Here is a 23813-nt window from a genome sequence, read left to right on the forward strand (position 1 = left end):
CCAACAAAGACAAATACTCTCCCAAACAGAACAAGAACAAGAATCAGAATTTATTTTACTTCAAGCAGATGGCTCAAGGAATTAAAATTTACTGCAACATTTCATGGACAATTTGGACCAAGGAAGATCTCTTTTCTAGCTAACTGAATTACATGAATAAAGCAGAGACAACCAATCTGCACCGTGGGGGGGAATACGTACCACCTCAAATTTTATGTGTGAAGGTTAGGAAATTACATGGGACCATTCAAGAATGCTGATGTACACATTAAAACGAGGTGATTACTACAGTCAGAAGTAACTTTGCAACTGAGCAAATTTGAAATTAATGGCAGTAACTCCAACCCATGCTGCTGACTTAAGAGTTTTCTGTTCTGCATGAATACTGTACAACTGATCTTTCAATGTTGGGTGTTCAGCAAGAGCATTTATTTACTGTATTTCTCCAAATCAATGACCATGTTTTTTCCTCAGAATCTTGTGTGAAATATCAAGGCTCGTCTTGCATTTGCAACCAACAGTAAGGAACACCCCTGGCAGCTACCATGGGAACCACGCTGATTCACCCCCCTCCCCCCGTGCACATAAAACTCTGCCTTCAACGTCCGCAGCAACTGGTTGTACAGTGCCTCTGCATAATGTCACTGGTTCTTGGGAAATAGTGAAAAGAGAATGACATTCTACTTGGCGGGAGACAGACTCGCAGCACTAGCGACTGACAATCCCCTGAAGAAATTAAAAAATGTGGCTGTATTAGCCTCAACTAAAACTCTTCTCAAATATGCAGAATGGCATCAAAACAAGCAAGCCTTCAAATTCCTAGCAAAGCCATAGCTACTCAGTGTGTTCTGTACCTAACACTTAGTAAACTGAATAGTTTTACAGACAGCAGGAATATTTTTGTGATGGATCGTCGTACTGTAAAGACATGTGGAACAGACATTTTTGGCATATTTTCAACGGGTTCTCGCCGGTATTAAGTCGAAGATTAAATTGTGAGGTATGTACGTAAAAAACGCAAGAGAGGAATGGCCATACCACGGTGCAATAAACTTGAGTTTCAACGCCCGTGCCTTCCTTATACATCGCTAGCCACTGAAGTTGGCCGAAGCCAGAGAGACGAGACAATCCCCTGAAGAGATTAAAAATGCTCTTGTATTAGGCTCTACAAAAACGTTTCTCAAATCGGCAGAATGGTATCAAAATGGAGCCGACTGCTGACTATATCATGGGAGATTTTAGAGGGTGCTTGGTTCCTGACTGATGTAGGCATTGGAGTTACAGTAGTTCCAACACAGAGCACACTCTCTTTTCGAAATTTGACCATTTTATGATTATAACCTATTCTTGGATTTGACAGTAACAATACTCCAGCTGTGCAAGTACAGCACTTCAAATGTGTGGCAAAACTTGGCAAAAAACTAGACAGAAAACATACACGAGCTCCAATGAGATTTCCTCGATATCCCTGTCCAACATGTTGATCATGTGTGCAATAAAGGGTTACTTCCGACTAAAGATAAGCTGCATTCTTTCACTCAATCACGATAAATAGGTTTGCAAAAAAATCTTTCCACTTTTGTTAACGTGCTAGGGACATCAAGAGAAAATATTTTATATTAATCAGATTGTGTAAAGATATAGATAAAATAAACAGCAATGTCATTAGTTCTTCAAGGATAGCAACAACACAAAAATCAGAACCATGTTCAAAATTGTCAGCAATTCATTCTAATTATCTGGGATGAATACGCAATATCTCACAGATGAGATGGGGAAACTTTAGATAGGACTTTGCAGGATTTAAGAAACAGGATGATGGGAGGCATGCCAAGTCATGGTTCTCTGGCATTTTCTGAAATGAAACAACAATGTCCGGGCTGTTATCCAGTATCTGCCAATTTGGAGTAAACTTAAAATACTAATATTGACAGCAGACATGAGGGTTCACCTAAAGGGAGACGAGTGTTGAGTTTGTCAAGACTTGTCAGACACAAGCGATGTCAAATACCTGAATATGGGAGATTACCATTAGCAGCAGTATAAGGCGATTTGTATTTATCCTGGATAAAATTATCATCAGATATTGCTAGATCTATACCAGACCACCACTTTGATATTCGTTAACCACATGACCAAGAAAAATACTGCATTTGAAAGAAATGATCTGGTAACGGGGATGTTCTGACAAAATTATGAGAAGAACTGCTTTAGCCAGAGCAGCCACCACAAAGTTGGGCAGGATATGGAAGGAGTGAACAGTCGCAAAGAACACTAAACTGCAGCTGGCTCACACAGTCATATTTCCCATTGCCACCTACGCAACTGAGACCTGGACAATCAAACAAGCCGTTAAAAGAAAAACAAAGAGCTTTGAGATGCAATGTCCACTTTTCGTGAACTGAACACCAACCAATACATCCATGCCAAAATAAGAAGACATCTAGACAACTGTAACTTCTTGCACAAATCAACCATCCTTACCTCAGATACTAACAAATCATCAAGACAGGCACCTCGAAAAAGCTTGAGGTGAAGGGAAAGGTTACTGGCTAGAGAACCCAAGGAAGACCTCGAATGAGATGAGTGAAGCAGTTGTAACCCCTGGTGGGAAAATCTTTCTACGAGGCTACCCTTAAGAGAGACTGCCGGACTCGGAGCAAGTAAATTAGGACAGCAAAAATATGAAACAGTGCCATGCCCCTGTCAACGGCAAAGGACTGAGGAGAAGCTAAGGAGAAGATCTACAAGTCAGCAGATGATGCACTGAAAATTGTCCACTTCCCTATGCAGTTTATTAAGTCCCTGCATTAACCACGCCTATCCCATCACAGAATAAAACTCAAGACAGTCTCCAACAGTGTTGCTAAACCAGCTCTTTGTAATGGAACCAGGCTACTATTATGCAGCTTAAAATTAGCAACATTAGTAACTGGCTGTTGGCACTGCATTAGGAATAATGATTTAGTAGTAACAACAGTAGACAGAGGGCACCTTCTGGTACAAATATAAACACTTATCTCCTAATGCATTAAAAATTTCAAATACAGTGTAGGAGATAGTCTACCAGGACAAAGCACTACCAGCACTCTATTTTAAGGAAATGTAAAGAACTATGCCACATTATCTGAGCCTCCATGGCTCAGGTGGCAGCGCACTGGCCTCTCACCACTGGGTTCCATGGTATAAATGCCGGGCACTCCATGTGAGGTTTGTGCTGGACAAAGCGGAGGCAGGACAGGTTTTCCTCCGGGTACTCCAGTTTTCCCTAATTTCATTCCAGCAACACTCTCCAGTATCATTTAATTTGTCATTCATCAATCATTGCCCCAGGAGTGTGACAGGCTTCGGCAGCCGGCAGAATTCCTATCCTCGCCGCTAGATGGGGGTTTCATTCATCCATTGCTGACCCGGTCGAATGAATGGAAACAAGCTGTGGATTTTCATTTTCATGCCATATTATCTACACACATTCAATGAATCAACTTCAAAACTAGGACTTAATTATCAATTTTCATATGAAAAAAAGGTACAACTTCTAAACTCCAGCAAGCCTAATTTTATACCAGTGTGAAATGATAATGCTTAATAAATTGTGTCAAATCTTTCGAACCTTTCATGTTCCACATTTCAGGAAATCTACAATAGAACCCAGTAAAAAGTAGAGTACATTTTTATTACCATATATATGTGAATCCCGGTCTAGAAAGCCATGAATAATGGCCAAGAGGATTCAGCATGCTGACCACACGACACCTCCTAATCTGCAAGCCTTCAGGCTGAGCAGCAGTTGCTTAGAAGGCCATGGTCCTGTGGTGTGGTTGTACCATGAGGTTTTGAATATATGCAAATACTCTTGAGTATTTTTTTTTTTTTTTTCGAGAACTGGGCAAAGAAAAACTCAGGGTGCCCATTAATTGAAATAAGACTGATACCACTTCATCTGAAACAATGGATCTCGTTATATTAGAGCGTTGTCCAGCCTTGGTCTGTGAGGCATCACTAGCATGTTAGGAGTAAAGTATGAACCACGTATTAAGTAAGGCTATGAGTTCTCATAATTGCTTGTTTACGGCTAAAGAAAAGCTTAGTGTTACGGAAGATTCGGCAATGTTCTCCCAAGGATCTTTCTAACGGGCCGGCTATCATGTGCTAGTTACATACCATTTGAAGCTGCTTTACGTCGCACCGACACAGATAGGTCTTGTGGCGACAGTGGGATAGGAAAGTGCTAGGAGGGGGAAGGAAGCGGCCGTGACCTTAATTAAAGTACAGCCCCAGCATTTACCTGGCATGAAAATCAGAAACCACAGAAAACCATCTTCAGGGCTGCCGACAGTGGGGTTCGAACTCACTATCTCCTGAATGCAAGCTCGCAAGTTGTGCGCTCCTTAACTGCACGGCCAACTCGCTCGGTTTACATAATATTAATACGTATTTGAGTCGGGTGTTACAAATTAAAATGTAAATACTGGAAACTGTTTATTTAATAGAAAAATCTTCATTGTCAGCATAATTGCGCAAGTTTTGTCAGAATTTAAAAGTACAGCTTATCATGTACTGTCGTGCACGAGCGGTGTCTGCATTAGCGTGGAATCGAAATGCGATTACACAATTCCGCGGGAGGTAACAAACCCGCCCGACTCTCCACAGCAAGCGAGTGATTATGAACAAGCAGTAGAACACTACAGTAGAAGTCAAAATACTTTGTTATGTCTTCTTCGTGATAACACTAAAATAGTTAATTTTTGCAGTTAATGTTTAGCCGTCTAATATTATTGTTAATGGTCTGACGGGAATAAGTTGAAATTTTATCATATTTATTTTTTATTTAGTATTCCACCCCCTGCTACTCATTCCTGCCACCCAGCTGATGAACATTTCTGGGGAGAACACCGTGAAAAGTATATTCGAAACAGCGCAGCAGGAAGTAAGTAGACCTACTCAGAGAAAGATGAACTTGCCACTGGTAGGAAAAATAAAAAATAAAATAAAATAGTAATCACTGGGCATTTTACACACACTTTCCTATACAGCTAATACAAATAAATACAAACTAGCCAATTACAAATATCAGAGGTATGTAAGCGAACCCCATGACAATTCAGTTTGGGTGGGTTGACTAACAAACGACATGCGACTATAATGATGCGTTTCCTTAAACAAATTTATATTTTATTCACTTTTGTATATCACTGTTACATAGGATTAATTTCTTGTAAATAAAACACAAATGAAAGCCAATTTTCTTTTTTTTTAAATTACCTCCTAAAATTAGGAAGCACGGATTATTAGCGTGTATACATATATTAATGTTAATATAAGCGACCAACTGCTAGCATACACAAGGCAACCATTAACCCTTTAAATAAATGAAATGGCAAATGGCTTTAGTGCCCAGAGTGTCCGAGGACATGTTTTGCTCACCAGGTGCAGGTCTTTTCATTTGACGCCTCTACGTGACCTGCCGTATTGTGATAAAAATTAAATGATGAAGATGACACCCCCAGCCCCCGTGCCAGCAGAATGAACCAACTATGGTTAAAATTCCCGACCCCGCTGGAAATCGAACCTGGGACCCCTGTGGTCAAAGGCAAGCACGCTAACCACTCAGCCATGGAGCTGGATAACCTTTTAAAACTGATTAAGCAATGATGTGTTTGCTAAATCAGTGCAACCCGGCCCGCAGTGTAGAGGTAGCGTGCATGCCTGTTATCCAGAGGCACCGGGTTCAATTCCTGGACAGGTCAGGAATGTTTACCAGCATCTGAGGGCTGGTTCAAGGTCCACTCGGCCTACACAATTAAAACTGAGGAGCTATTTGATAGTGAAATAGCGGCCTCAGTCTAGGGGGGGGGGGGGGGGGAAGGCTGAGACGATTCTTCGTGCCAACCACACGACTCTTCAGGCCTTCGGCCGGGCAACTGTCGCTTGGTAGGCCCTGGCCCTTCAAGGCTATTGTACCATGAGGTCTGATATGGATTTTGTCGGTGCAGAGTTCTTATTTGTATATGGATTTTTTATTTTATTTCAGATTGTTAACAGATTGGGATGACGACAGACTTATGATTTCAGAGAAATATTGGGTCTTTATTTAATTCCAAAAAACCTCAATTGTTCTAGAATTTTATTTTAGAGATACTTAAGTAAAATTTTTGCCTCATTGCCTACTTAAAACAAGCTAAAGAGCCCATGGTAACATTACTCCCTAATATCTGTAAACACATACTGCTTGTCCATTCCAAGTAGAAACAAACTAATTTGAAGAAGGATTTTTTCATTTTTCTGAGAAATCACAATATGGCTGGAAGGAACTAGGTTGTTTTTCCATTACGTTTGTTTATATCAAAGATGCCTCCCCTGCGAACCATATGACCTTGCCGCGTTAAATTTCCCCAACTGATTAGTGATTTTAAGTTTTTCCGCATGTTTCTGTTGTTGGAAAATGGGATGTCAGTTTATTGGTTGAATGGGTGACAGTCGAAGCGTCGTGCAATGTAATTAATGTTGAGCTGTCTTACGTATGTGAAAATCTTAAGTGTTGTTGGGCTGTTACCTTATTGCTAAGAGGTGTGTGAAGCACTGGCTAACGACATTTCAACCGCCCTCATTCAAGCCGTTATTTTAACTTATTTCAACATAGATTCATTTTGAACCAAATATCAAATTTTGTTTACATGCACTAGGCACTCCGTCTTCATAGAGTGTGTCCAACGGAGGTGATTATCCCATGGATACTTCAGCGAACTAATTTGAGTCTAAAATATAATTAGTCAACATAGACATCCAAGTTGAATTATGACGTAATGCAACATTTTTACATGAGCTGGTCATAATATCACATATAAAATTCCACATCTTGAAGCTAATTCTGATTAAACTACATCAGGAACGTAATATTGAAGTTAAAAAAAAAAAAAAATTATGGAAACTAATACAAATTTGGAATGCTTTCCACAACATTTCACAACGTAAAATACATGTACAGTAATTGTAATTATATGTATTCTGCACTCATTCACAACATTTGTATATAAATTTTAAACTGTCTTCGAACTTAGCATCAAATAAGACTTTAAACTACCATTATTGTCAATACTGTACATATGACGGCCTTGTTTTAAGTGAAAATTCACCAACGTGTTCACTAGTGTACCATTTTTTTAAATCAATTTGATATTTTTTTAATGATAAGATCTTGTAAATGTTTTTTAATGTATTCACTCATGCAACATATTTTTATAATTTCCAACCAGACGTCTGGTAGAATTTTGAGGTATTGATATGACTAATGATGCCCCACAGAAGGGGCAAGAAACATGTCTCAACTATCTTAACAATGTTTAACTAATACGTTAACATCTTGTACTGTATTAAATAGGTTGAAGTTAAAATAATTCTTTTATTATATTAATTTTAAGTCGTTGAGAGAGAGTTCATTGTCATTGTGAGGATATGAACCATTGACCAGTTATGCACATTACAGTGGATATTTAGAGTCTGTTTCATCAATAAGTAACATGTATTTTGACCAGTAAATGAAAATGAGCTGTGAGGCAGTGGGTATTCTGTTATATAATTCATTTTCGTGGTTTAGTTAAGATTAGCTTTGAAGTAAGGCCTTTAAGATACGAACACCAGTAGCAGGAAACGAACCGGTGATATTATGGAGCGAGATATTTGAATATAGTGCCAGCAAAGTGAAGTAGGGTTTCTTGATATGTTACGAATCGTGGTAAGAAGTGCACCAGTAGACATGTGAAGTGTGAGATGAATAATGTGTATTGAAAGCGCTGTATGCTTATAAATAATTGATATTGTCGCCCAGGAAGGCTCAGTTATACGAAAGATGATTTAAGAGAAACATATGGAGTTAAATAGAACGGAGAGATATTAATTATAAATTTGTGTTTTTATCAAAAGGTTCTCATTCAGATTTTTTTATTTAATTTATCTTCTCTCTTATCCTTCCTGCTTAATAATTTAAGGTTAGTTACATGATTTGAAGATATCGCTGTGGGTAGTACCCATTCAGCGACCCTGGGATTCTTTCTGCCGGTGCCACATTTCAAAGGCTGGAAGGGTAGGGGGTTGAGTATAAAAGCACGTATGTTCGTAAATGTGATAAGTGGAGTACGCCAATTTGAAGGAATATGCCAAAAATGGTCATATCTTGCGTTGTTTTACAATTGCAGTCAGTTATTTGAAAAGGGGGATGTAATTATCTCCATTATATCTAATAGAGTTAAGCTACTCCCTAAAGTATCCAAAACTTTCTTTCTTCATACACCTAGATATACAAATAAATCCATAAAATGAATGGAATTAAACCATTAAAATAAAAAGTTAGCAGCTTCAATTTGATCAACACATTTCTTTAATTGGAAATAAATGCCAATAACATTATTAACAGATATCTTTTCACAGGTAAGGATTAAAATCCGTAACTGAAAAGACACTGACATGATTACATACCGTATCTAGGCTGTCAGGGAAAACGAGTATAAGTCACAGAATGACTTGTACTCATCTCCCCTACATGGATGTTAACATGTTTACTTGTACCATTAGGATCAAATGAAATATTGTACATATAGTTTAGTTCTGACTTATACTACTTAGGGCCGGTATTATAATAGAGGTTTAACTGTTGGTTCAGTTTAAACTTTGGTTTATCTGTTAGTCGTGTATTATAAAACTTAATCTTAAGTTTAACTAGAGATTAATTTTACTGCCACTCATCTACCGTTTAAACTGAAGTTTAAGAATACATAACCTTACAACATGGCAGAACGAATGGATCTCGAACATACTTTTGAGGTGTTTGAAGAAATACTAAGCGATGACGAAGAAGTGGTTCAAATTGTTGAACGACCACGGGCACTACGAGTTTTCCGAGCAAGAGGTCGTCACTTTGATATATGGAATGAAAAATAATTTTTAAATAGGTTTAGGATTACAAAACAGACTTTCATAACCCTATTTCAACAAATTGGTGCTAGAATAAAACATGCTTCGAAAAGGTAAGAATGTAAAAATATTTTGAACTGTTTGAATGTCAAAAGCGTAAATTTTAGAAAATAAAGTAACTTCCTTCTATTTCAGAAATCATGCTGTCAGCTACTAACAGCATTGCAGTTTTATGCCTCCCATAGTATATTTATTAAAATGGGAGATTTCGGAGGAATTCATAAGGACACTGTTTCACGGACTATATAAATATTTCTGTACTAACTGCACAAGCAATTCTATTTCCTTACAAGTAAAATTCGGACAATGTCCATTGCTTTTATCCGCCATTTTACCTACAAGAAGTAAACAAAACATTATTGAAGGTTTTCTTTTCTCGCAAGTCACTGCTACCAAGATCGTATATTTCCTTCTTCACCTTAGTTTAAATTAGGCCGGTCATTATAAGACTCAACATCGGTTTAAACTCAAGTTACAGTTTAACTCAATCTTCAGTTTAAACACTCATTATAAATCCGGCCCTTAGACCAAAGACTGTGACTCACATTATGGGCTTATCTTACTTTGAACCTTTTCTAAATATATTTCGGGACCTCGCAGCATAGCCGTCAGTCGCACACCTTAACTGAGCGGCTGAGCCAAATATCCGGAGTTAGAAGGTTCAAATCCCGGTCCCGACAGTGGTTTTTCCACACTCCTTCCAGGAAAATGCCGAGATGGTTTGAAGTCCTGGGGCACGTATCCCAATCCTAGACCCTAAAAACTAGTTATACACACTAGGTTTTCAAACAAATTCAACAAACACCTAAGTATACCTGGATGATGGGCAATATGTCCCAAGCCCCTCAAATGAATTGACAACACCTCATGTGTTTAATGTAAGATGACCGGGCTGAGTGGCTCAGACTGTTGAAGAGCTGGGATTTTGACCCCAACTTGGCAGGTTTGATCCTGGCCCAGTCCGGTGGTATTTGAAGGTACTTGTAAACTAAATGTGAAGGTTTGTGGATAAGTGTGATGGTGGTGGAGATAGCTCTTCTTAGGGGCAGAACGTTGAGGTTATCAGCTGCGTTAAGTATTAGTACCTTCAAATTTTCTTTAACTTTTTGCACTTCAAAGTCGAGTCCCACTCGACATGACAATATCTCGTACTTTCAGCGCTCCTATGACAACTGTGCTGTGTTCCAGTATTGTAGAGCTATCTAGCGCTCTCCGAGAGAACACCTCTCCCTATTTACTATAGTTTGCGGGAATTGTAATGACTTTGTAACTTCTTATTCTAGAATGTTTGAAAGTTTACCGATGATATAAAATCATGAATTTAAACATGGCTTCTGCTTCATCTTCACTCGTGCAAATGTATAATTTAGAACAGTTAGTGGACAGTATTGATGCTTTCAACATATGGAAACAATTCAACCTCAGTTATTAACAGAAGAAAGCGAACCTGTGTTGAATAATTAGAGAAACCAAACTTAATTATTGGCTGCACGTCAAAGATGAAAGGCGTTAAAATCTCTCTGTGTTCTGTGTGGACCACTACACATCAAGCTATGCTTTTAAAGTGGAAAGCTTGAAATGGTGGTGGAAATTGTACTTCTGGCTATTGTGAGTGGCAATAGTCTACAACGTTTTGCTCTATAAAGATTACTGCACCGCAAATCGCATGGATATTCCATTGCACAAAACCTTGCAGAAACAGGTGCAAAGTTCAAATGTGGGGAAGGCCATCTACTTCAGATGTTAGTACCACACAATGATAAACTACAAGGATTAATGTATTTTGTGTTCTAACTGCACATATATAACATGAAATACAATCATATTTTGTGTTAGTTTGTCAGTATTCACTTCCTGCAGCTGTTCATAGTGAAGACATCAATTCAGAGTGGAATAGGAAGCATACGCTAACGGTTATGGAGTTCAAAAGGTTAACAATAATTATTTTAGGTGTAATGGGGCCAACTGCATAATTACAAGCCATGTTTCTCGAATTATAAGACTTAACCAGCAACATATCAACATTATTAGAAATGCAGGTTATTGGTATGTTTTGTCGAGTTTATTATTTCCAGAACTGTAACAATATTTTATAAAGAACTATTTCAGATAAATATTACAGAGAAAATTCAACTTATGAAATTAAGAGACAAGTAACTAAAATGGGTTAACCATGCAAGGCACAATCAAGCCACCGTATCGCGTAACTGATATGTAAACACATCCAAATATCACACATAGGTAATTAATGATACTTAACACTTTTCATACAAAAAGGAAAGGAAATATTCCGCAGGAACTGCATTTATCACCATCTTCGATAGTTTAAATCAATTAATCATAAGGATAACGCTTAAATTGGGATTTAAAACCACACCGTAATGCTCTTCTTATGGAAGACCGCCTTGTTTTACCCTACATCAGCTAATCGCTCAGAGGTTGATGTTGGTGCCATGCTTGGCCGGTAGAAACATACGGAGCGCCCTTTCTATCTGTTTGTATGCTAGAAGAAACACACTGCTTGAATTCTGAATTGTTATTCAGATATGTCTATAGCCCAAAAGTTAAGACATAAATAATGTGTTTCCTGGGTAATTCTGAATAAGAGAATTACCCGTACATAGCACATGCTGCCACAATGTTATCCTTTATAGATTATGTAATACGGCATCAATACCAGATGCACACTACGCCCTATCTCAAACAATATGGGAGACAATGAAAACTAGAAAAACATGGGAAATGAGTTCGAACAGCTTACCTTTCCTTAAAGAATTACAAATATTTTATACGTGTAATGTTACCAGGGCGGAAAAAGTATAAACGGGAATTATTTTTAAAAATTCGTGCATCAACCAAAAAAATACACAGAGATCACTTCTCTAAAGCGTCCTGCCTTCGATACACATTTTCTCTGTCAGATTTGTAAGTTTTTGAGGCTACCCTGATAGAAAAAAGAGGAACGTGTGCGGAGCCAGTTGCGCACAATCTCTTCTACACTTGCATCATCGAACCGCTGTCCTCCTAGCTCTTGTTTGAGTGGTCCAAACAAATGGTAGTTGCAGGACGATAAATCTGGACTGTACGGAGGGTGTTCCAGAAGTGTTCATTGAATTTCCTCCAGTTTGCATCATCCAAAAGGCGACAGTAATAGACTGCATTAACTGTCCTAGGTTCGTTAAAAAAAATCCACCAGCAAAACACCAGCGGAGTCCCAGAAAATGGTTGCAAGCACCTATCCAGCAGATGGGTGTGTTTTGGCCTTGAGTGAACCTGTTTCGTCTCTTCGCCGTCACTCCACGGTTGCTTGCTTTGAATCTGGGGTGTAATGACGCACCCAAGTTTCATCACTAGTCACAATACGACGCAAGAAATCCTCTCCTGCTTCCTCGTAGCGACGCAGGAGTCTCTGACAAACTTCCTTGTGTAAAGTTTTTTGATCCTGGTTAAGGATGGAAAATTCTAAATTCCCATGGAGGGAATTAGATATTTTTCACCAAGGCGGGCAATAATTCCATTGTGGAGATTTATCTCCCGTATGCAGTTATCAGACTGTGCCTCTTTTAAGAGATTCTGATAAGTTCACCTGCATACACCCCAGCGTCAGTGGGTAGGGTCTGGCACATCCCACTCTAATGAGTCTAGTGTCGGACCTAGGACGGAGCGCTGGTTAATAGAACGAACGCCTGAAAAGCCTTACATCTGATATGTTTTTGACATTTTTGCCTCGTTAAGGAGACGAGGAACCTACCTGACAGACAATATTCTGAAATGGAGTTCATCTGGATAATGGTTTGAACACTTCCATAACCTATTCCTATGACTAAAACAATTTGCAAAATTTTTATTCGGCGATCTTCACCAATAATTTCACAAATGGCAACAATGTTGTTTGCAGTGATGCTTGTCTGCAGTCTCCTTTCATGAGGTTCATTTCCTGCCACAAGTTTTTTAACCCACTCATACAGTAGAGTCTGAGAAAGTGTTTTTTCCCAAACTGCGCGGAGCCATCTCAAAATTTCGGAAGGTTTGGCACCCTCTTTTGCGAGAAAATTTATGACGCGTTGCACAACAGACATGTGTACCTCTTGTTCACTCATGGCGCACTGAAGCACCCCAGCTCTCCACCACTCTTTGCACGTGCAAACCCCTTCCCCAGACACCTCCACCAACATATTGGCAAAGCACCGCTTCAGAATTATTACTAACAGCAGCGGTACATTCAAATTCCCATTTACATTTGATCCACCTTCGTATGTCCACATGAATAGTGCATGTATGCAATCTCATTCCCTTTAGTCTCAGTTTTCACTTCAAAAAGCCATTAAGTTTCAATTCTTAGTTTAAAGTACCTTTCAAGATTAAGGAACTCTCCAGTTTAGTTACAGGAAGAGAGATAGTTGGCCATTCAATGATATCTTCTACTAGCTGGTCTAAGCCCACATAATTTCATCTGAATGATTTGTTTCGTATGAAGATTAAGCAAACAGGAAGAGATTGTATCACGTGGCATATGCCATATTCCCCATTTAATGCGTTAATACAGTAAGGGCAATGAGTATGATATGAAAATTAACGTCTCCAAGACTTAAGTGATGTGGTAGGTAAGAAACCTGAGAGAACTGAATGTCAGATTGGCAATACAAAGCTGAAACAGGCAGATGATTTCAAGTATTTAGGATATGCATATTCCCAGGATGGTAATATAGTAAGTGAGATTGAATCAAGGTGCAGCAAAGCTAATGCAGTGAGCTCGCAGTTGCAATCAGCAGTATTCTGTAAGAAAGTAGTCAGCTCCCGAACGAAACTATCTTTACACCAGTCTATTTTCAGACCAACTTCACTTTACAGGAGTGAAAGCTGAGTGGACTCAGGATGTCTTATTCATAAGTTAGAAGTAACAGACATGAAAGGAGCAAGAATGATATCTGGTACAAACAGGTGGGACCAATGGCAGGAGGGTACTCAGAATGAAGCGATAAAGACCAAATTAGGAATGAACTCAATTGAGAAGCCATACGCATAACCAGCTTCGATGTTGGGGTCATGCGAGCAAATGGAGGCTAAGTTACCGAAGAGAATAACAGATTCGGCCATGTAGGGAAAGAGAAGTAGAGGAGACGAAGATGATGATTAGACTAATGATTTCTAATGATTTAAATATAAGAGGTATAGAACTAAACAGGGCCACTGAATTACTTACAAATAGAGCATTGTGGTGGTGTTAGTAAATTTACAAAGGCTTGCAGACTGAACGCTGAAAGGCACAACAGTCTACAATGAATATGTATGTATTGAATCAAAAGCCCACCCAGTAGCCCCATCATTAAGGTAAGACTTACGATCCGACACTGTGGTTTGCCACCATCTGAATATTGGCTGTCCGGGTAGGGGCGGTGTTGATGTACAATTTCTAATCACTCGATTGCGTACCAACAGCCTGGGTTATATTCTAAACCTCTCCACAATGCTCAGGTAGAATGAGGGTATAAGACGCATAATGATCTTTGCCACCAACCCATCCCCGAGGCAAGGATTAACTCATTCCACGGCCAAGGAACTGTGCATAAATATACAAAGATTGCAATCCACTCCACATCAAATGGAATATGCATTGTGAAAATTAAAAAAAAAATTGGAAGCAGAAATAAGGATTTTTAAATTTATTTATAAACGTTAGTGGTTTTGCTCCAATTTTGAAAAACAAGGTTTTGCTCCAATTTTGAAAAACAAGGTATGCATGCGTAGCTCAAACAATGCTGAATCCAAAATATGTTTGTGACTGTAAGCAAGCTTATCAGTTATTTTTGTATAAAAATGTGAAAACTCTCTAAAATACTCAGTCTGCAGTGTCTCTCTTCACCTGCTCAGTCTTCAATGTGTTAACTGCTTCAGCAAAAGACTAGACTTTACAGATTTTTGATGTTAATAACCATGCAAGTAAACATTTTTAGTAACTATCCAGTCTAACTTCAGACAGGTTTGGAGTGGAAAAACTAGTACTGTAGTGTCGGTATAAAGCAATTGTACCTTTCATGTGAGCAATCAGATTCAGCACAATCCTGTGGATCTATGGCAATCTATATAACTATTGAATATATTTTGAAGAAGCAATTTTCTAGGGCAGCAGACGAGGGTGGCTTTAGCTAGAAGACTGAAATTTCTTGTGAACTGTCACGTTCTGAAGTTGATACAGGAAACAAAATCATATGTAGAATAAGGAGCAGAATAATCCTTCCTGGATGTCTAGCAAGCCAAAGTGGCATCCAACTAGCAAATACTCTGGTGCGTCGGATAAAATCTTTACAAGGCAGGGTAGAGTGGGCTAACTTGCTGGTACTATCTTCAAACAAAAATCTGAATTCCCTTACAATTTTAATATGAAAAGTAGGTTGCTGTATTGATTTGATCTTTATTACAGGTTTCAATATGATAGCAATTAAGCAGAAATACCATTATATCGGTTGGCCCAAGGCACGTTATACCTCGGCCCACCTGAAACTTTTTTCTTGTATTGTCTGCTACAATGATACAGTTTAAGAAAATATCAAACAAGTTCCCTGCTTTACTGTAGATGAATAAAGAGCATCACTAGCCCACCCTTTAAATTGATTGAAAAATTACATCAATTTTAAAAAATACGGCGCTAGGTACAGCGGTTTTTACCCCCCACCACCACCACCACCACCACTTACCCCAAGGGCAGTAAAAATTGGAAGTGCAAGCAAATAGTCATACAGGACCCAATTACCCCATAGTAGGGTAATTTGGCTATCGCCCACTATGTCTAATCTAACAATATCCAATATTAGCAAAAAAAAAAGGTTGTTTCTAGTATGTGTACTTGACATCAAGCACTTCCAATTAATCACAACTTGACCCCAACAAATAATGTGAGCGATTTAGGATTACAAGAATTACTCCACCCTACAGTACTTTAGGAGTTGCCAAAATTGGCAATAGTCTTGATATTTCATGAAAAATAACAAGGGAAATTATTGGTTCAGAATAAAAATTAAAAAATCCTCATTGAAGTAGCACAACGAGAATTCAATATAAGCAAAATTAAAACAGATTCCAAGACTCTTAACAAGGAACACAATACACCCAGTTTTTTCACATTTCCACAACTGAAAGTTAAATAGCATTTATTATTAGTAAATAACTCATTCACAATGTCCCTAACATGAAAAGCTGTGGACTGCAGGATGATGTTATTTACAATACTGCATGAAAGGACAGTGGCTAATGACAAAAGATCATACAGAAGTTACATAATTACAGACTGACATCAGGTTTTTTTTTTTTTTTTTTTTGTTAGCAGCAACTGGTTTTACGTTGCACCAAGTTGAAAAGGCCTTCCCATGGACAATAACAATTGGAAGTGCAAGCAATAGTCATGTATGTATGTATGTTTAGTCCTCAGCCCGAAGACTGGTTGGATCCTCAACAGCTCCGCACAGCACCCAATTACCCCGTGGTAGGCTAATTTGGATATTGCCCACTATGCCTTTACTGCCCTTTGATAAAAATATAAATTTTTATCTTAAGAATGATTTTCAACAGGGAATTGTATCCCCATTTGTTAACAGGATTCGGTACGTTCATACTGGCAGGCCAAACTGTACCCCAAGAACAGGAAACAAATATTCTGTCATTTTTCAAAGAGACTGTAGTGCTTCCTTTCATTAGGCTACTATTCTCACTCGTTTGTCCGGCTCCATGGCTAAATGGTTAGCGTGTTGGCCTTTGGTCACAGGGGTCCCGGGTTCGATTCCCGGCAGGGTCGGGAGTTTTAACCTTCATTGGTTAATTTCTCTAACACGGGGGCTGGGTGTATGTGTCGTCTTCATCATCATTTCATCCTCATCATGACGCGCAGGTCGCCTACGGGACTCAAATCAAAAGACCTGCACCTGGCGAGCCAAACATGTCCTCGGGCACTCCCGGCACTAAAAGCCATACGCCATTTCATTTCTCACTCCTTTGGTCTGCTGGCTAGTCTTCTGCTCACTGCTCAATACAAACACTGAAAAATCAGGTGGCACAAAAGTCGCTACACATTGCATTTCACCTGTTTGCAATCTGAACTTTGCAGCTTCACCTTTGTGTCAACTACAAGACTTATACTGCAAACAGATTTTTGCTATGCAACTGTAGTTTAAGGGAGGTTATGTTATTAATCACTAGGTACTTTTACAGCAGTCAACAAATTTTAGCACAGATTTGTCATGGTCCATCTCCAGTTGAGTAGGCCCAAGGTCTCAAGAAATCCACACACACAAGGCATCTCGAGAAGACTGGTTTATAGTATAACATAATGCAAAACTCAAACATTTATGCTCCCAGGTGTGATACAATTTTGATCATATGTAGTGGAAAGACTTTTTCGCATTAACAATAAACGCGAGAAAAATATTTTAAAGCGATTTTGAAATATCTTAATGAATTATATGATTATCGTTAAGAAATTAGCGATTTTGTTTTTGTGAATTACAGCAAAAAGGCCAGTTTAAAGCTAAATTTACTTATTTTGAGATAAGTGCGAAAATGCAGTGAAATTCATCGAAAATACCGATCTTGAAATTGTATTCCAATATAACGTGTGTGAAGGGAAACAGAAGATAGAATAGGGATTTCTCATTTTGACAGAAGTATTTCCTCTTATTAATATTCAATAAAATCCCTATGCCTTTGCTGGTGGGACCTAGTGTTTACAGCGCACCATGTCTTCTGGTATAGGCTAGAACAATTTTGTTACTTTCATTGACCTGTCTTAGTCTTGTCCTTGGCTTTGACAATATGAAAGCGACTGAGGTATGAGTGATGCTAGTAATGCCATTCCTTATGCAGCCAGTCCCTGCTATGAATGGTGTGAAAATGCTGCTTATAGGGTCAGTTGCATGCATTTCAGTGGGCTTGACAGACTAATATGTAACAGCAAATTCTGGCCCAGTGAGGAGCAACGGGAAACTACCTCACTCCTCGTTTCCCTAGTACGCCTCTTCAGTGATGCCTAGGCCATCTATGACAGCTGATGGCGGAGCTGTTGGGGATCCTTAGGGCTGACGACTGAACACACAAAATTCCTTCACGGTATGGCCATATTTGGTGAAAGGATAATTTGTTGAATAATGAATGATTATCAATATTGCTTCTCTTTATTCACCTATCTTTCACATAAATAATTCACAAATATCACGAATCAAACTTATTATGAATAACTTAAGGAAAGGATTAAAGCAAATTTAAAGTGATTGGGTCAAACCTATTTCACGAAATAATGTGAAAAATTATTTCCTTTTTGCAAAATCAAACACAAATTAATATGAAAAAGTCATCCCTCTAATCATAGGGTACAGTTGTGCCTGGTCGTGTTAAGGAACATAGTTGTATGAATAGCTATCCAGAAAGAAATGTTACACTTGAAAGGCCAATGAACCAGTCAGAGGTGGAATGTCAAGCCATGGAACATTCAGATCATAGGGAGAAATTTGGAAATAATGTCAACGTCCATAGTAATAGCTTTATACATTCCTTACAATAAACTTAATTCCTCTTACTTTCAACACTATGACCAATAAATTGAATGCCACTGAACTCAGTTCTTCCCTCTTAGGATTAAAGATGAATGCCCAGAACACTTTAAATATCAAAACAAAAACCTTTAAACAAGTAATGAAAAGGAATAAACAAGTGGCAAATCAAGTCATAAACAAAGCACACTGTGTGCTCCTATTCAGAAACCTCTGAACAAACTGATCCAGACACAAATCTGGCAAGCCCTTTGCCTCTGTTCTTGGATGTAAGCAAAAAGGCTGTCAAGTTTTGGTGGATGCAACTTCATTTCAAAAACCGTCCTGCATTGGCCATGGTTTGAACTGAGACCTCCTTGGCAAAAAACCAGTGATGATAACACTCAGCTATTATGCTTTGCTACTGGATGTGATCAGGTTTGTATCAATGCACAGAGGACATAAAAAGTAGCTGTAAGTCATAAGTTAGGAAGTGGATTTTGTGATAAATGGGCAGCGACTTTTGTGCAACTCTATATTACATTCATGTTGACCCCTTACAAGATGACATGAAGAGAGATCTGACTTGTTACCTAGTGTTAAGTTAGTAATGTTAATGGGAAACATAATGAGCTTTCATCATTTCTTACCTTTTCCTTACATCTTCAGCACCAGTCACTTTCTTCAGCACCTTGGTTGGTACATTCATCATTCTCTTAAAAAGAAACACAAACATTTCCACTGCCACACGGTAGACTAGCGACAAACTTGCCACTCAGTATACTGATAACTCTATTCATGTACTCTTCGAAGAGTTTCCGCAATATTAACTATGTAATGTCTGACTCGTTGGCTGAATGGTCAGCGTACCGGCCTTCGGTTCAGAGGGTCCCGGGTTCGATTCCCGGCCGGGTCGGGGATTTTAACCTTCATTGGTTAATTCCAATGGCTCAGGGGCTACGTATTTGTGCTGTCCCCAACATCCCTGCAACTCACACCACACATAACACTATCCTCCACCACAATAACACGCAGTTACCTACACACGGCAGATGCCGTCCACCCTCACCGGAGGGTCTGCCTTACAAGGGCCGCACCCAGCTAGAAATAGCCACACGAAATTATTATTAACTAGGTAATATCTTTGTTGCCAACTTTTTGATACCAATATGATCCCCTCTAGTACGGAGCAGTGTCCAGTACAGGATCCAAGAACACTGTAACTTACCGTGTTTCACATTCGAAACCAGTAAATTAACTAGCAACTAACACAGATTGTAGTGGCTTGCATTTATCACTCATTAGAATATCAAAAGCATACATTGTACTACAGCCCTTGTGCTTTAGTGGCTAATAGACAACACTTAGGCCATTCAGAATCTGACAGATCAAGAGATAACACTATGACAGAAATCACAGAGTGGGCACTAAACAAGTCCTCAAGTTTATTCTATATATATATAAAATGAAGTCCCATTAGTGTGTTCCTCATTAAGACTCATTCCATTCTTGACCCGGTCGAATGGCTGGAAACAGGCTGCGGATGTTCAGTTTTTCCAGACCAAAATATATTATTATTTCATAAGAACAACAGTAACAGAAACAGCTTCCCATCAGACTATCACCTAATCCAGTAAGGGCATGGACGGAACTATGAAGACAATCACAGCGCATGTATGAACTTTCTGGTTATGAGGAGATATTCAAGCTCGGGTAGAGCCGAATAGGTGAGCTTTGTGCAGTGGCCTCCACTACATCCACAAGCACATTGCATCTTGGTAGGTGTGCTAGTTAGCAGCTAATGAGCCCAAACTGGCAAACTGGGGCAAAACGCTGGCAACCAATCCCCATGGGAATCAAAGTATCATTAGTAGACATCGGATTTGTATGCAAATGCGTATTTTGTTTGGCGATATGTAGACCTGCAAAACCGACAAGGAAGTGCATTTGAAGGTGAAACTGGACAAATTATTAAGTTTAATAGTGCATATTTGCATATATCTGAGATTAGTGCACACATTTCAAAAATTTCGGATTCATCAAGCATGGTTTTGACTTTTATTATGCATATTTTAAGATATTTCACACGGAGACACAGAGTCCGTAATGAGGAAATCCGCAAGCAGGCTCAAGTGATAAGACTGCAGGACAGAATAACATCGCAGCGACTGAGATGGTATGGAGAAATGCGACGCGTGGAAGATAACATTACCGAAACAAATGTATGATCTAAAACTTGAAGACAAATGACCAAGAGGGCGACCAAGACTCTGATACAAGGACATGGTGAAGATTAACAATGAACAGCAAAGACATACTTTGGAAAGCATTGAAGAAGGAGAGAAGTTCAGAGACCGGAACTGGTGAAGCAGCCTCGTTTGCAGTCCCATTGCTTAAGATGGAACGACGTCTTCAAGCAGTCTTCAAGAAAATGTAAGGAAATTAATGCCATGAATTCTTTTTGCAATGAAGCTGTTCAAAGGGAACTGGCACTTATCAAGACACACTTCCAAATCATACCAGTCAGAATCAATCAAGAAGCTAGAAACACATAGGTTGCGTCTTGGTGATTCACTGGATATTATCGAGTACGTGAAGCATGAACTGAAAGGTATTCCAGAAAGCCTTGGATTCTGTCTGCAAACAAAATATCGTGATGTCCTTAAACGAAATCTAGGCTATGACATCATGGTACCGGTAGTTATAAACAAATATGTGGCTGGTACTGATAATGTGGATCTACCATAATATTCAACACTTACACTCGCTCCAAATTCAACTACTGTCCTCTCACATCCGTAGACATAAGAAATCATTCTCCGCATTGAAGCTAGATTTACCAGACAAACGCCACAGATTTATACCAGAAAACTTGGCGAGGACTGTTGATGTGTACTACAAAGCAAATTATGGACAAGAAAAGTAGTGTGAGTAGTGTAAAACGAAAGAGGAATGTGTATGTAAGTGTGTTTCTTCACAGTTTTCTTACAACCTTATTAATAGATTTATCATTCTTTAACACAGTGTCTGATCTAGGAGATGTGTGCATATTGTCTTAACAGTGAACACTGATAGATTGATATGTCACACAAACTATGCACGGATTGTTCGTACTAGTAGAACAGCTGCAGCTGTAAGAAGTGTGATTTTTTGTTTTCCATTCAGTTGTTTATTCATGATAATTATTTTATGTATTGGTGTGGGTGAATCGTGCGATTCTAGTAAGGGAATGTAATGTTTGCATTTCATACAAGCATTCTATACATGAAAATAAGTGCATACTTTCTACAGCACAGTTGCTTATATTGGTGATTTATACAGCATATAAAATTCGATATCTAATCATTAGTGAAGTGGTACTGCGAAACTTGCAGTTTAAGCCAAGCACAAGCCTTGCTAAGACTCTTGTTTACAAGGAAAGTACATTTAGTGACACCTGCTGGATTTTCTGGAACTAATTGCAGTAAAACCTCAATTCAAAGTCGTTGGGACACAAAAATCGGACTTCCAATTACGTGATTTCGAATTAACCGCCAACACATAATTTGGAAATGCCAACCCTTGTGGCGTCGAAATATGTTCTAAGACCCGTTACTGCATGCAATTAGCCTCGATTCACAGTTTAAACCTCTCAAATGCCGTAGTAAAAAAACTATTTCCAAAATGTATCCAACAAGGTGCATTTACAGTATTCAAATAATGCACTCGGACAACTCACCGGCAAACATAACCTCAAGCAATGAAACCGAAGGAAAGAAAACATGATTCACAGACGAGGAGAAATCTATACAGGCTCCCCTGTGCAAGTACTTTATTCATTATATTACTGTGCTGTATGCATTTTAGATGCCTTGTGCTTGTACGGAAAGTACCCGACAACCTTAAAACATTGCAGCTTATCGAACTTTCCTATGATTAGGGAAGAAAGTCTCTCACTTCCGTCCACATTACAACAGTACAGTGACTATACTGGCACTTCCGACCCATTAATGCATGCAATCACCGTGATTCTCAGTTTAAACTTTTCAAATGCCACGGAAAACGCTATTTCAGAAATGTATCCAACAAGGTGATTTACATTATTCAAATAAGGCACTTGGATAAAACAATGACAAACATAACCTCACGCAACGAAAGAAATACACGATTCAAAGACGAGGAAAAATTATGCTGGCTCCCCTGGGCAAATGCTTTATCTTTTGGATTACTGTACTGTTTGCATTTTTAGATGCCTTGTAGGCCTACTTGTATGGAAAGTGCCCGACGCCCTTAAAACATCGTGGCTTTTCGAACTTTCCTATGACGGGGGAAGGAAGTCTCTCACTTCCATGTGCACTGCATAGCAACACACTACATTTCCCGGCTGGCAATTCTCTCCTTTAAAACCATAAGTCTGTTTGGCCTCAGCATTTAAAAAAATAAACAAACAAACAATGAGTTTCCTAAGCACTGACAATATTGTTTGGTACGTACCAACTGAGTGCAGGCTATAAGCCACGCTTCTTTGCCACCTGTCGGCATCGCCAGTTTCGCGGATTTCACCTCTCTGCACACTGCCTACTACGTGATATTGTGGCGTTCCTTGAAATGCCAAATACAAAATAATTACGATTCCGCTCAAACTTAGCAGATATGAAGCACACTGTAGACAAGCCAAAGTGGGTGAAAGTGTGCAAAGTTACCCCTTCACGTTCCGGAAGACGCGTTCTTTCATGACGCGGAAAACTTTTGAATTTACATTACTCTGTAAAATCCTATTTTTTCTAAATGTAAAGGCAGTTTCAAATCAAAAGCCTGAATTTCGGTAATGGGACAGACATTGTTCTTCAAATTACGAATTATCCGTACTTCGAATTAAACGATTTAACACTGCAGTGGTCGCGCGTTCTACTACCGTAGAACACAGGTTGTTATTATTATTATTATTAAAATAACTTTATCAATTATTTTGGACTTGGGTGTGTAAAATATACAATATCAAATCCATGTTATGAATTGAAACCTTTTATTTTTATAAACGCAGGTAACTAAATAAAATTACATAAGTGTTTTTGTAAGCGTCACATCAGCATTATTTTTACTTAATACAACTGAAAAGTGTCCAAAGATATCAAAAATTTTAAGAAAATGTTCTTTGTAATGCCACTTTGATGAACAATGTTTTCCTACAGAAAGTGTCTATTCGTAGCAGTATCACACATGACTTTCTGGTGGTCTGGGCACACCCATCTCTGGCATGTTTCACAAGTCTTCCTTGTTGATTTATTGCGACACCTGCCACAGAGAAAACATTTTCCTACCGTACCAGCTTGCACTCTTGGCACTGGA

General features: G+C 38.9%; 1 protein-coding gene across 2 annotated transcripts in view; it reads right to left on the reverse strand.

Annotated features, from left to right (window-relative positions):
- Nucleotides 1-23813, reverse strand: part of LOC136857412 (chromobox protein homolog 5) — a 133759-nt gene that overhangs the window by 35888 nt on the left and 74058 nt on the right. The window lies entirely within an intron of this gene.

This window comes from Anabrus simplex, chromosome 1 (genome assembly GCF_040414725.1).
Source record: "Anabrus simplex isolate iqAnaSimp1 chromosome 1, ASM4041472v1, whole genome shotgun sequence".
In the NCBI taxonomy this organism is placed as follows: Eukaryota; Metazoa; Arthropoda; class Insecta; order Orthoptera; family Tettigoniidae; genus Anabrus; species Anabrus simplex.